Source organism: Oryctolagus cuniculus, chromosome 6 (genome assembly GCF_051225735.1).
Source record: "Oryctolagus cuniculus isolate XC-2025 breed Fujian yellow rabbit chromosome 6, ASM5122573v1, whole genome shotgun sequence".
Classification (NCBI taxonomy): Eukaryota; Metazoa; Chordata; class Mammalia; order Lagomorpha; family Leporidae; genus Oryctolagus; species Oryctolagus cuniculus.
This window is the reverse complement of record NC_142872.1, coordinates 122,220,883-122,235,440: the sequence shown is the minus strand read 5'-3', so window position 1 is coordinate 122,235,440 and position 14,558 is coordinate 122,220,883. Positions and strand designations below refer to the sequence as shown.

At 39.8% G+C, this 14,558-nt stretch overlaps 1 long non-coding RNA gene across 3 annotated transcripts in view; it reads left to right on the top strand.

Moving 5' to 3' along the window:
• The window catches only part of LOC149126280 (uncharacterized), a 136,953-nt gene that overhangs the window by 3,471 nt on the left and 118,924 nt on the right, over positions 1-14,558 (top strand). Inside the window, exon 2 of one of the 3 annotated variants that reach the window (XR_016234945.1) lies at positions 2,205-2,302. The exons of the other annotated variants lie outside the window; for them this stretch is intronic. This is a non-coding gene — a long non-coding RNA (uncharacterized LOC149126280). The remainder of the gene's footprint in view (positions 1-2,204; positions 2,303-14,558) is intronic. 3 annotated transcript variants of the gene reach the window in all.

Genomic DNA, 14,558 nt, shown 5'->3' with positions numbered 1-14,558 from the left:
GTGTATATTAATAAACAACCAAGTATATGGCCCAGAGAAATTGTGGTAAGGACAGGGGTACAAACACAGACCAGGCAACTTAAGGCCAATTGTGTTTCCCAGGTGACAATGAAACCTGAGGTGTCTGCCTCCCAAATGCAGATCAAATACAAGTATGGACATGTGTTTTAGAATAATTGCTTACCTCTACTTCTCTTGGATTACTGACAGCGCAATTTAGTGGAAATAGCACTGACTTTTTTTTATTTATAAAACTTTTATTTAAGATATACGAACTTCATGCATTTCATATATATAAATTTAGGAACACAGTGATTCTTCCAATCCTCCTTCCCATCTACACTCTCACCTTTCGTCCTCCTCCCTCTCCTCTTCCCATTCTTATTTTTTTTTTACAAACACATATTTTTAGTTAACTTTGTACTCATAAAATTAACCTTATATTAAGTAAGTAGTTCAGCAAAAAATATGAAGAAAAAACCAAAACCAAAACCAAAACAAAATAAAACAAAACAAAAACACTGTTCCTCCAGAGTCAAGACAAGAGCTGTTCAAAATCATCTATTTCAAAGTGTTAATTTTATTTCTACAGATTACCTTTTAGGTATTCTATTAGTTACCACTGTTCCAGGAGAACATATGGTATTTGTCTTTATGGGACTGGCTTATTTCACTAAGTATAATGGTTTCCAATTGCATCCATTTTTTTTTTTTTTTTTGCAAAAGACAGCATTTCATTTTTTTTTTACTGCTGTGTAGTATTCCATGGTGTAAATATACCCTAATTTATTTTTTTTAAAGATTTATTCATTTATCAGAAGGCAGAGTTACAGAGAGGTAGAGGCAGAGACAGAAAGAGAGAGGTCTTCCATTCACTGGTTCACTCCCCAAATGGCCCAATGGCTGGAGCTGGGCTGATCCAAAACCAGGAGTTAGGAGCTTCCTCTGGGTCTCCCATGTAGGTGCAGGGGCCCAAGGATTTGGGCCATCTTCTACTGCTTTCCTAGGCCATAGTAGAGAGCTGAATCAGAAGTTTAGCAGCCAGAACTTGAACTGAAGCCCATATGGGATGCTGGCACTGCAGGCGGCGCTACACACTGGCCCCCATAATTTCTTTATACAGTCTTCAGTTGATGAACCTCTGGGTTGATTCCATATCATAGCTATTGTGAATTGAGATGCAATAAACATGGGGATGCAGATCACTCTGGGTAAATTCCCAGGAATGTAATGGCTGGATCATATGGTGGGTCTACATTCAGATTTCTGAGGTCTCTGCATACTGTCTTCCACAGTAGCTGCACCAGTTTATCTTCCCACCAACTGTGGATTAGGGTACTTTTTTCTCTATATCCTCACCAGTATTTGTTGTTTGTTGATTTCTGTATGAAAGCCATTCTATCTGGAGTGAGGTAAAACTGGAGGAGCTTCTGCACTGCAAAAGAAACACTCAGCAAAATGAAGAGGCAACCAACAGAATGGGAGAAAATATTTGCAAACTATGCAATTGATAAAGAATTTATATCTAGAATCTATAAAGAGCTCAAGAAATTCAACAACAACAAAACCAACAATCCAATTAAGAAAAGAAAAGACTTAAACAGGCATTTTCAAAAGAGGAAATTCAAATGCTCAGGATCACTAGCCATCAGGAAAATGCAAATCAAAAAACACACTGATAGCTCATTTATTTGGTGTCTTTCCAATGTTTTGATGTAGGCACCTATTGCTAAAACTTCCATTTAAACAGTGCTTTTGCTATATCCCATAAAAAATTTTTTAAAAAGATTTTATTTATTGATTTAAGAGGTAGAGTTATAGACAGAGAGAGGCAGAGACAAAGAGAAAGGTCTTCCATCTGCTGGTTCACTCCCCAAATGGCTGCAATGGCTGGAGCTGGGCCAATTTAAAATCAGGAGCCAGGAACTTCTTCTGGGTCTCCTATGTGGGTGCAGGGACCAAATCACTTGGGCCATCTTCCACTGCTTTCCCAGACCATGAGCAGAGAGCTGGATGAAAAGAGGAGCAGCAGGGACTAGAACCAGTGCCCATATGAGTGGCTGGCATTGCAGGTGGAGTCTTAGTCCGATACACCACAGTTCTGTCTGATCCCATATGTTTTGATATGCTGTATTGTCTTTATTTTTTTCCAGAAATGTTTTGATTTCTCTTTTGATTTCTTATATGACCCACTGTTCATTCAGGTGCTTGATGTACAGTCTCCAAGTGTTTGCAAATGTTCTAGAGATTCTTGATTTGCTGATTTCCAGCTTCATTCCCTTGTGGTCAGAGAAGATGCATGGTATGGTTTCAATTTTTTTTTAATTTGCTGAGACTTTATTTATGGCCTAGCACTTGGTGTATCCTAGAGAAAGTTTCATTCACTGGTGAGAAGAATGTGTTTTCTGCCACCTTGGGATAAAAAGTTCTGTGGATATCAGTTAGGTACATTTGTTTCATAATGTCAATTAGTTGTTTCTATGTTGTTTTTCTGTCTGGTTGATCTGTCCTTTGCTGAAAATGTGATGTTGAAGTCCCCCATTATTATTGTGTTGGAGTCTATGTCTCCCTTTAGATCTATTAGCATTTCTTTTAAACAGCCAGTGCCCTGTAATTGGTTGCATATACATTTGTTATAGTCACATCTTCCTGTTGAATTGATCCCCTTGTAGTTACATTGTGTCCTTGTCTCTTTTAACAATTTTTGTGTTACAGCCTATTTTGTCTGATACTAAGATGGCTATACCAGCACTTTCTTGCTTTCCATTAACATGGGATATTTTTTTCTGTTCTTTTATTTTCAGTCTGTGGGTATCTTTGTTAATGAGATATGTTTCTTCTAGGCAGCAAATAGATGGGTCTTGGTTTTTAATCCACTCAGCCAGTCTATATGTTTTTATTTATTTATTTTTAAAGATTTATTTATTTACTTGAGAGGCATAGTTACAGACAGAGAAGGAGAGAAAGAGAGAAAGGTTTTCCATCAGCTGCTTCACTCCCCAAATGGCCACAATGGCTGGAGCTGTGCTAATCCAAAGCCAGGAGCCAGAAGTTTCTCCAGGATCTCCCACATGGGTACAGGGGCTCAAGCACTTGGGCTATCTTTCACTGCTTTCCCAGGCCATCATCAGAGAGCTGGAACAGAAGAGGAGCATCCTGGACATGAACTGGAGCACATATCAAATGTTGGCGCTGCAGGTGAATGCATAACCTACTACGCCACAGTGCCAGCCCCAGTCTGTGTTATTAATTGAAGAGTTTAGGCCATTTACATTCAAGGTTACTATTGATAAGTAATGATTTGGCCCTACATTTTTGCATAAGGATTCCTATTGTTTATTTGGGATTTCCTTTGTACCTTTACTTGGAGATTTTCTGCCTTCACACTCTTTCATAGTGATAACAATGTTTCTGTGTTTCTGCATGTAGCACATCCTTAAGCATCTTTTATAAGGCTGGACGAGTAGTGACAAATTCTTTCAACTTCTGTTTGTTGTGGAAGATCTTTCTTTCACCTTCATTCATAAATGAGAGCTTTGCAGGGTAGAGTATTCTGGGTTGACAGTTTTTTTTTTTTTCTTTTAAAACTTGGACTATGTCTCTCCTTTCTCTTCTAGCCTGTAGGTTTTCTGATGAGAAGTCAGCTTAAGTCTAATTGGAGATCCTCTGAAAGAAATCCTGTGTTTCTCTTTGTACATTTTACAATCTTTTCCTTGAGAGTTTGACTACAATGTGTTGTAGTCAAAGATCTTTTCTGGTCATGTCTTTTAGGATTTCTATGTGCTTCGTGTACTTGGACATCCTTTTCTTTCTCCAAATTGGGGAACTTTTTTGTAATTATTTCACTAAATAGGCCTTCTAATTTATTCTATCTTCCATACCTTCAGGAACTCCTAAGACCAGTATGTTTGGCCATTTGATTGTATCCCATAAATCTCTAATACTACTTTTAATTTTTCTAATTTCTTCCTTTTTTTTTTTGTTTTTGGTCTAACTGAAAAAAATTCCAAAGATTTGTCCTCTAACTTGGATATTCTTTATTCTGCCTCCCCAAGTGTATTGTTAAAGATTTCCATGACAGTTTTTATTTGATCTATTGACTTCTTCATTTCTAGTATTTCATTTTTATTTCTCTTTAAAATTTCAATTTCATGGGAAAAATTTTCATTCATGTCATGAGTGGATTTCTTTAATTTGTGGATTTGTTTCTGATTGTTTCTCAGTAATCCTATGATTAATCTTTTGAATTCCGTTTCAGGCATTTCCTCAATCTCTTCATCTTCACATTCTAATAGTGAAGTGTTGTTTTGTTCCTTTGTGGGGGGAGATGTACATCATGTTGTCTTCCTTACTCTTGTTTCTTGAATTTCTGCATTTATTTAGGCATTGTGGAGACCCTTGTTGGTGCTTTCCTCTGATGACTTTTATCTTTGGACTATGCTTCTGTGCCTTAGTAGAGTGTCTACTCTTTCAGTGAATAACCAGAGGCATGCACTGTGTGTGGCCAGGGAGCTCTGTTCAATGCTCCAGGGTGGGGCGAGTATCTAGGGTGACATTCAAGTTAGCGTGCAAGATTTCTTTTCTTTTCTTTTCTTTTTTTTTTTTATAAGAAGGGAGGGTTTGATCAGCCCTGTATTTGTAGTCACATCTTCACTTCCTCTCTTCCAAGGTGAGCAATGCCCACGTGTTATCTCACAGTGGGTGTAATACTCGTCTATGCTGTCAAAAGACCCACACAAAGAATCTGTGCAGTTTCCAGCGTGAGCACAGATCCCATTGCAATGACCCAGGCAGTCAGGAGCTCTGTGAGTGTGGAGCCTCTCACAGTGATTGCCCGGAGACCCAGCTACACCCTGTGCCCTCTCCTGAAGTCACAGTGTTCTCACAATCTCAGCACACAAGGCTTCCACAGTCGTGGGTTGCTGAGGATCTGCTCTGCTCCACCTGGGTAGTCTGTCCTGTCCACAGAGAGTTAGAGACATTGTCAGAGCCTGCTTCCTGTGTGTGCTCCACTTGGGCAGTTTGAGCTCCAGAGCCTGTCATGTGTTGGGAGCCTGAGAGCATTTCACAGTACTACATGGCTACCCAGTCCCCTGTCAATCCTCCCAACCAGGCTCAATCATCTCCTCTGGGCTGGTTAGTGAGCACATAGACACAAGCTAGCATAGCTGTTAGATATGTTCAAAATGGCACCTGCCCTTTCTCAGCCAGTTTCACGATGCTGTTGTTGGGGGAACAGAGAGGGAGATATGCTCCCCTTTTTCCCTCTAGGTTGGCAGGTACCCTGTTCCTTGTAGGATTCATGCCGGACTCTCTCTGCAGCTATATTGCCAGTGGCACAGGCTGTTGCAGTCTGGCCTCACATCACTATTTAGAGCTGGAGCTCAGTTCTGGTCTGTTGAGATCCTGTGTTGTGTCCATGCTCCTGTGCCCACCCACACCCTCTACACAGATCCACAACATCCCTCTGCCTTCTGTAGAATTTCCACTGCAATTTTCTCCCTCTTTGCTGAGATTGCACTCTCTCCACTTTTTAAAAAACATTTTATTTTATTTGAGGAATGCAACTTCATGCATTTAATATATACAGATTTTGGAACATGAAGACTCTTTGCCCCCCCTACCTCTATTCCCAGGCTTTTTTCTCCTTCTTCCTTTCCCATTCTGATTTTTTATAGAGATCAATTTTTCAGATAATTTTTCTACTCATGCATGTGTTGATTTTGAACAGCCTTTTCCTTGACTGTCTTCACTTAAAAAACAAAACAAAACAAAACAAAAAACTATCTTCCCCAGCCTAGAGCAGTCAAGAGCATTGACTTTGATGTTGAAAAACTAAGTTTGAGTTTGATTCACATAGTATGCAGGCATGAAGCTTTGGGCAAACTAAATGCTCATTATTTTTAGCCTATTTTTCTTTTAGGAATTTACTGTGAGTGTGAATAGGAAACAAATGGGAAAATGCCCTAAGTCTGACATACTTGACCCATGCATCATCACATTTATCACTAAACTTGGAGCTCAAAGGGTCCTTTCTGGTTTGGTATCTCAGGATCTTTCTTCCTATCTAGCAGTTTTAACAAAGTTACAACTCTGAGTCATAGGACCACTGGTATAGGGCTACCCTAGATACTGATCTTTATTTATTTATTTTTTTAAGAGCTGGACCGGAATTCTTTTTTCCCCATCTTATCAGGTTATCTTTGCTTAGTGATGAGTTGGCTGTCTATTGACTTTCTTCAGTTGACCATTCCCGCAGGCAATTGCTAAATACTCAATTCTTGCGAGTAATTGTCTCTTCCTCTCACTTTTATATGGGGGTGGCCTGTTTAAAAAGCTGTCCCATTAAGTGGAGTGGCTTCTAAATAGGCGCCTTACATTCAGCAAAGTGAGTATGGCAAAACCTGGTCAGGATTTGCCTTGCAAGGTGCATGCTTTCAGCTGTGAAGCTGTACCGTGTAATGCGTGCGGTCTGACCTAACTTGACACAACTTGCATGGGGCATTTACTCTCCTCATTCAAAGAGATTTTCTCTTTTAAGGCACTGGCTACTGAAAAGTATGTGAGTGACCTGAGGGGAGGGAACCAGGGCCCCAGCCTTATTCAGGTGTATCTAAGGTAACAGAAGGACTCTCACCCATCAAGTTTATTGGTGGGGTTTTAGCAGCATGGTATTGATTTTACAGATATGTTGTTATTAGGTTTTATTATTAGCTACTTATAAAATACTTGATTTACATGTATGTTTAACAGCAAGATTGAATTATTATGTAACAGTTGTTTTTTGGAAATTACTTAGAGAAGTTTAGAAAATATTATTTACTGTCTGAAGAATCTAAAAAGATTCTTTGAAGTCAATTCCCTTTGTATCCTTGAGAAAGTCAATTTAGAAGATCAATATATATATTTTTTTTGCACAAAAACTTTTAAGTAATCTTCTAAGTCCGTTTTCTTCATGAACTTTTAGAAGTATACCCATGTAGTTATTCTGTGAGAGGAACTGAATTCAAGTCGAAGGCTGGCTGACTCTCAAGTCAGATTTAGAATACAATGGTGGAGGCTGTGGGCTTATTAGTGACCTGATCCGGAAAGGTTCGGAAATGCCTTGCGACTCCCAGTCTCCATCCTGGGCTGGGGTTCCTAGGTTCTGAAGTGCCAGGATGGGTCCAGACCCTGATGTGGATCAGCTGTTTTCACTTGCGCTTGTCTGGTGTTATTGTATGTGCCTGCTTGGCTGGGCCTTGGCTCCCAGAGCAGGGCTCTTAGGTCAAACATTCTGCTGGGTATTTCTGTGAGGGGTTTTGTGAATCAGATTAACATTTAAAGTGCTAGACTCTGAGTTAGGGACATTGTCCTCTGTAAAGTGTGTGTGGGTGTGTGTGTGGGTGTGGGTGTGGGTGTGGGTGTGGGTGTGTCTGCGTGCATGCATGCCTCATTCAGTCTGCTGAAGGCCACAAGAGAACAAAGACTGACCAAACCTGAGACCTGAGATGGCAGGCCTCTCCTGGCCCCCCTGCTCTGCTCTGGGGACTCCAATCTAATGCCCGCCCCATGAAAGGTAGGACCCAAGTCAATTGCTCAAATCCCCCCCCCCCCCCCCCATCCCCATCCTGTTGCTTCTGTGTCTCTGGACACTCTTGCCTCAAACAGAACCTGGGATGGAATCTGTAAAACTCCCCTTGATCATCTAACATTCCCCTTAAGTTTATTTTCTCTCCTAATTTTTAAAAAACTATGCTTAGCCCCTCACTTTTTCCTATCAGATCGTTTTCAAAGAGTGAACCTGACAGGGCCAGCGCTTCCGGTCCACGTTGTGTGCTGGCGTCACTTCCTCCCGCCAGAGCTCTCCCTCCAGGCCCACGGGTGTTTCTGCTCCCTGAGGAGGCCCGCAGTGCTTCTGACAATATCCCCCGAGAATGCACCAGTCTCTTTCCTGCTGGGCACTCAGGTCTCGGTGTGCATCCGGGAGGCTTGCTCACCGCCGCTGCGGGAGACGCTCTCGTGGGAGCATCACTCTTTATTTTCTTTATGGCAAGTATCACTGGGACGCATTGTTTTCCTTTACATTCGTAGTTTGTCTTCCCCAGCTGGAATGCTCCTTGAGAAATCTGACCTTCTCTAATCTATCCCCTTTCTCTGCTGTCTTCCCAGCGTCCGTCCACCTCACCCAGCCTGTGCTGGGGTTCAAGGAACGGTGGTTGAATGAATGAATGCGTGAAGCAATGAATGAGTCCGTGTTATCCGAAGTGCTGAGCCAGGGAGAGTGTGCAGGTGCGTGATATCCTACTGGTGAGAAGAGAGTCAATTGCTCAGTTTTGAAGGTGTATTAACTCTTTCGGGCCCCTAGGGTATCATTTAGTTCACTGGAATAGTAATTTACTAAACAGTACCTTAGGGGCCTGAAAAAGTTAATGCACCTCCAAAAGTTTCTAATTTACACCAGGGAGCAGTTTATTTACCCAGCAGGGTTTGACCTAATAGGTCTTAACTCCCTTTAAGAGAGTCATAAGGACTTCATCACTTTTCCCCCTTCCCATTTTCCTACTTTGAGTATTTATCTGTGGGCGGAATGCTGTTGCCAGCTGGTGGTGTGTGTGGTGTGCACCCCTTCGCCATATCCCTGCCAATACCACGATCTGGTAAAGACATTGCTGTGTTGTGGCATCTAATGTACATTTCCCATGCATAATTTAATTCGTATAATTAAAAAACCAAACCTGGACATTACAACACATTCGAATAATGTTATTTTAGTGGCTTCGTGGTGTATATTACAAATAATTACCTAATTAGTCCACATTTTGTATTTCATCCAATAATTCGATCCCAGAAGCTAGAGATTGTAAAATACTCTGTGCATTTGGGTTAACAAGACCTATCTATGACAGTTAGCAACTCACTGTTTTATTTCTTTCTGTTATTTCAAATAACGAAGCAGCTTCAACTCCTAATCTTGGACTCTTCTGTCCTGAAGTTTTCCAGATTGAACCTTGTCTTTCCTCTTTTACTAATTACTGTCAAGTCTGACTGTTGTTACAGTCAAAATTATTTCCTCCCTTCCTGAGTTTTTTTTTTTTTTTTAAATCATTCTTCCAGACTCTAGCTATGGAAATATCTTTTCTTTAGTTATTGTTGTCCTGATATTATAGGATTTGGTAAAAATGTTTTTTCAGCTTTGGAGTCAAGCCTGATTGTTACCAGCAGTAGGGAGCAGAGTTTTTGATAAAGCAGACTGTGGGTAGAGTTTTACAAATGTAGTAATAACCCATCAATTAAGAGTTTCCTAGATTAGACTTTGTGATAACTCATTCTGAACTGGTTTAAAATATCCCTTTGTTGTGGAATGAAGAGTTTGCTAAGCAAATAATAGTGTGCGTCAGGTTGCATAGGACAAACTGCTTTGAGAACACTAACATGATATGGTGAAATCTTGACAGGGTCACTATTTTTTTTTTTTTTTTTTGCATCACACGTTTTTTGAAACACTGTAAACATTTCCAGCTTTTGTGTTTCAGCTTACGTGGTAATTTTATTCAATTTATGAATACTTTAATTGCATGTATTTGTCATGGATGTCATGCTGGATAATATTGATCACTCTGCATAGGTCAGTAGATGTTAATAATTAGAATTTTGAGTTTATGGAAGTTTGGAAGATATTTCCTTTTAAAAATATTTATTTATTTGAAAGGCAGAAAGAGAGAAACATCTTCTATCTGCTGGTTCATTCCCTAGACGTTCACAATAGCTGGTGTTGGACCAGGCAAAAGCCAGTAGCCTGGAATGCAATCTGAGTCTCCCACGGGTGTGGCAGGGGCACAACTACTTGAACCATCATCTGCGCCCTCCAAGGGCGCACGTTAGCAGGAAGGTGGATGAGAAGCAGAGCTGGGCCTAAAACCCAGGTACTCTGATATGGTAAATGGGTGTTCCAGGCAGTGACTTAAGAGTGTTGTCACATTCCCAGCCCTAGAGATAATTTATGGTTCAGAGTTATGGTCTTGTGAGTCAGTTCATTCTTCCAAAGTAGATTGTGGGGAAAAAAATCAACAGAATCCGAACTAATGGGAGTTTTGATGATTGTTCTTTAAATTTACAGGGATTCTATAATGTCAAATAGATTATTTATTAAAACAAGCAGTTTGTGTATTTGAAATAAACAGATATGCATTATGCCAAAATTCAGTCATTCAGGCTTCACTAATTTGGAGTTTATTCTTATTAATTGAAGGGTTGTCTGAATTATTACCATGCTGGAACATGGATTTTAAAAGTGGACTTTTCCTGCAATACTTCTTTCACATGTTGTAAAAAACTGGACTTTCTAATGGAAATACAGACAGTGGTAGCAGAAGAGGTTGGGCAGCATGGCCACTCTGGTGACTTTTGCTGGTATCGTCCTGCAGAGACGCCTCTGTGTTATCTACAGGTGGTAACAATATTTGAAAGATCAAGGGTCTTCCTTTACTAACTTGACCCTGGCATTCTGAAGAGCTACCCTTTAAATTCCTGGCTCCTTAATGGGCCATGTTTGGCTGTCACATTGTAGCAGTAGCTACTGTCCTGATTGTTTTCTGCTTCTTTTTCATATCAAGTTTGAAGGCCAGAGCTAACTTCATGATTTTGCTTCCTGAGCCATGTACTGTGTGACTGTGTTGTCATCTGACAGCAGGGGATGGACAGCCATGTCTTGAAAATGATCCAGTCTTAGATGTAGAGAAGTCTGAGCCAGTTCATCATTGACTTTCAATCTGAGTTGCTTTCAAGAATCTTCATTTGGATCTTTTATGTTTTTCAAAATTTACTTTCCTCTTCAAGAATGAAAGACATGCAGTTGGTGTAGAAGTTGCCCAACAGATTTATGTTAGAAGAAGGGCAGAAATTGTTGTGGGGATGCATCATGCTGTGGATTCCTTTTAAATGTGGTATAGTCACAGTGACTTGTTTGGTTACTCTTGAGTATCTTATAATAATTGGATGAAACTTAATTTTGTATAGCTCCCATAGATCTCCCTAACTTCTTGTTCTTCAGTGAGATAAAGATTTAAGTCCTAGTGAAAACTAATGCTGTTTTAAACGTAATCAGATTGAAAACTCTTCCCTATAGTTTACAGTCTTCATGAACACAGATAAAGTTGGCCTGAAAAATCCTAAATGCTTATAGGACACGTACAAAGTCCTAAGTGTTTTGGGAGTAGTGAGGAATTATTCTACTCTAATTTATTGCTAGAAACTTTATGCTTTGGGGAATTTGTTATATATGCATGGGTCATTTTTCACAAGATTTCATTACATTGAAGAAATATGTACATATGTGTGAGAAAGCTGTAGTTAGCCTCAAGTAACAAATAGTAATCGTTATTTTAATCTCATATTTCAATTAACCTTAATCTTTTGTTTGTATAGCCTTGAAAAGCTGTAAAAGTCAGTCATTATAGTTTAATTACTAACCATTATCCCAGGTGGCTAACTCCACTTCCTTCTAAACAAGTTCCTTTCATTTTGTTTCTTCAGGGCCACTATTGGCATCCTCCAACAACAGGCTTTGTAAGTTACACTGTAGAATATTTTCAGTTTTGTTGGCTCCTCCTGGTACCAGAAAGCTGCTGCTGTCTCTTTTTTCTTCTTCTTTTTGAACTGGCCCGTTTGCTGTTCCACTTCAGGATAGAATCACACTTTGAGTTTTACATAATGACAGAAGTTGGATGTTTCCTGCTCTTGTGTTTATTTAGTAAAACATTTTACATTCCTGGATAGATACCAGTCTGTCATTAATGGATTCTTGGCTTTGGGCCAATAGCTAATAGTTTTATTGGTCCTCATAACACAGCTATGAGATTTTTTGTAACCACAAGGGGCTCTATTCTATATTTTTCTCCTTTTTGATTTCTTTTTTGGATAACCTAACCACCCAGAGATGCACCAAATTAAAGAATGGAGGGATTTCTCTTTAAATCATTATCTACTTAGTCCATCTCATTCATTCTTTTTGCTCTTAGGAATTCTCACATATCTTGGAGTATTTCGGATAAGGCTTGGGACTCAATTGCTTAGTTCTCATTGCTCAGCTTCCTCATTGCTGTAAAGAGACTTGGCAAAGCTCATGTTTTCTGCTATGTGGTGCCTATTTGCCTATCTTGATAGGGAGGGATCAGGAAGAGTTATTTATAGTATGGGAATTTATCAAGCTTTATTTGATTGCTTTAAGCATTGATTAGAGGGATCAACTTTAGGATTGTTATAATCAGGTTCCTCAGAAAGGAAAAAAAAAGTCTTTATTACTGGGTGACTATGAGTGACATTTTGTGTGGGTGTGTGTTTCTTAGACATACAACTGTTGTGAATTTAAAATCTGCCATTTTCGTCTGGTGTTTATATGAGGTTTTGCTTTGGTGTTCTCAACAGCTCTCATGATTATTCCCTGTCTGTGATGTTTCTCAATTAGATCTTTCTCTCCACGCCTTCCTTTTTTTTTTTTTTAACTTAAAAATCTCCTCCATTTCTGTATTTTCAGATAGAAGTTAAAGTACTTTGTGTCTCTAAATTCCCTGCAAATTCAGTCTTCTCCCTGGTACATAAATTGCTATACAGTCTGAAGATTGCAAACCCGTCTTAGAACAAACAAACTGGAAATTGGGCTGTCAGAATGACAATCAGGCTGAGTGCCAGGATGGCAGATTCAGTTTTTTCCATTACCTTAATGCCCATTAAACAACAATGGCAGTAACAATAAAATATGGAGGTAATGCGTGCCAACACTGAGAAATCTAGATAATGTAAAGATAACAAACAGGACAATAATTCTGAATTCCCTGTCTCTGCCTCCACCCCCATCCTACCCCAGTGATAAACCTTTTAATTTAAAGGTAGTTTGTTTATTTTTTAAACTCTACTCTTAATATGTACAGAGTGGTCTCCTATGTGTGATTTTGTATATTGATTTTTAATTTGTTACATAATGATGATTTCTACTTGCCATTTAAATTCTCTATTAGGAATGAGTATTTGGCCTACCAGTTAAGATACCAGTTAGGGGCCGACGCCGTGGCTCAATAGGCTAATCCTCTGCCTTGTGGCGTTGGCACACAGGGTTCTAGTCCTGGTCGGGGCGCCAGATTCTGTCCTGGTTGCCCCTCTTCCAGGCCAGCTCTCTGCTGTGGCCTGGGAGTGCAGTGGAGGATGGCCCAAGTGCTTGGGCCCTGCACCCCATGGGAGACCAGGATAAGCACCTGGCTCCTGCCTTCGGATCAGTGCGGTGCGCCAACGGCAAAAAGGAAGACCTTTCTCTCTGTCTCTCTCTCTCTCACTGTCTACTCTGCCTGTCAAAAAAAAAAAAAAAAAAAAAAAAAAAAAAAAAATACCAGTTAGGATGGCGTGTCCCACACTGAAGTGCTTGGGTTTGATCCCCCACTCTGGCTCCTGATTCCAGCTTCCTGCTAATGTGGACCCTGGGAAGCAGCAGGTGATGGCTTAAGTAATTGGGTTTCTGTCACCCCACATGGCAGACCTGGATTGAGTTCTAGGCACTTTGATTCCAGCTGGGGACTGTTGGGAGAATTTGGGAAGGGAAATGGCTGATGAGAACTCTGTATAATAAAAATTTTAAAAATTAAGGTAATTTAAATGGATATATAATATTCCATCCTGGGAATTGTAATGTACTCAACTCTTTCCCAGTGTTTAGCATCTTGTTTTTCTTTTCCTTTGCAATCATGAAGAACATGGAAGTGAACATGCTTGTGCTTAAATTCTTGTCTGATTTCTTAGGATCCTTGGTGATTTCCTCCCATTTTTAACATTCAGCCATGCAGGACAGTAGGGGCATTCAGTTCTGCTGATGGCCACTTACTTTCAGCAACTCATTTCAGGTGAAATACTTTGTACAAGGAGTCATAAATAAGAGAGATCTATTTTTTGGTGCATGAATTTTGCCTTCACAAGGAGATAGGATTCTGAAATTCTGGTGTGTGAGGAGAGGTCCTATTTTTTTTTTCCTTTAGAAAAAAGTTTTACTCTTGTGGCTGAGCAGGAGCAGTTACTGTATGACACATGTACACATGCATTTCGGAGGCATGGCACAGCTGGAGAGAATGCATGCTTTGGTGCCACAGGTCAAGTTTACTTAACACTGTGATGTTTTAAAACAGGATGATGCCAATTCATTAAATTTCCCAGAAACAACAGTGTGTGTTGCAAGGCAATTCTCTGACAAGTGAAACAAATGTTTTCCACTTTTGAAAGAGTAAGTCAGATTCTACATAAAACAAACCAGCTCTCAAATAAAATGTATCGGGAAAACCAAAAGTGAGGGTGCTACATGGAAGCACCATTAATAGCCCATTAATCCATTAGTCAACTGTAATCACTTACTTTAGAATTTCTGCTAAATTAGTGGATTATGTATCCAATAATGTTATGGGTTTACAGAAGTCATGAAAACAATAGTAGCTAAAAATTAAATTCAATGATGTTTCATATGATCTACAGTATTTTGATTTGCTTAGTAGATGCTTTTAAAGAGTAACATATCTCTATTAGTGAATCCCTCCTCACTCTCT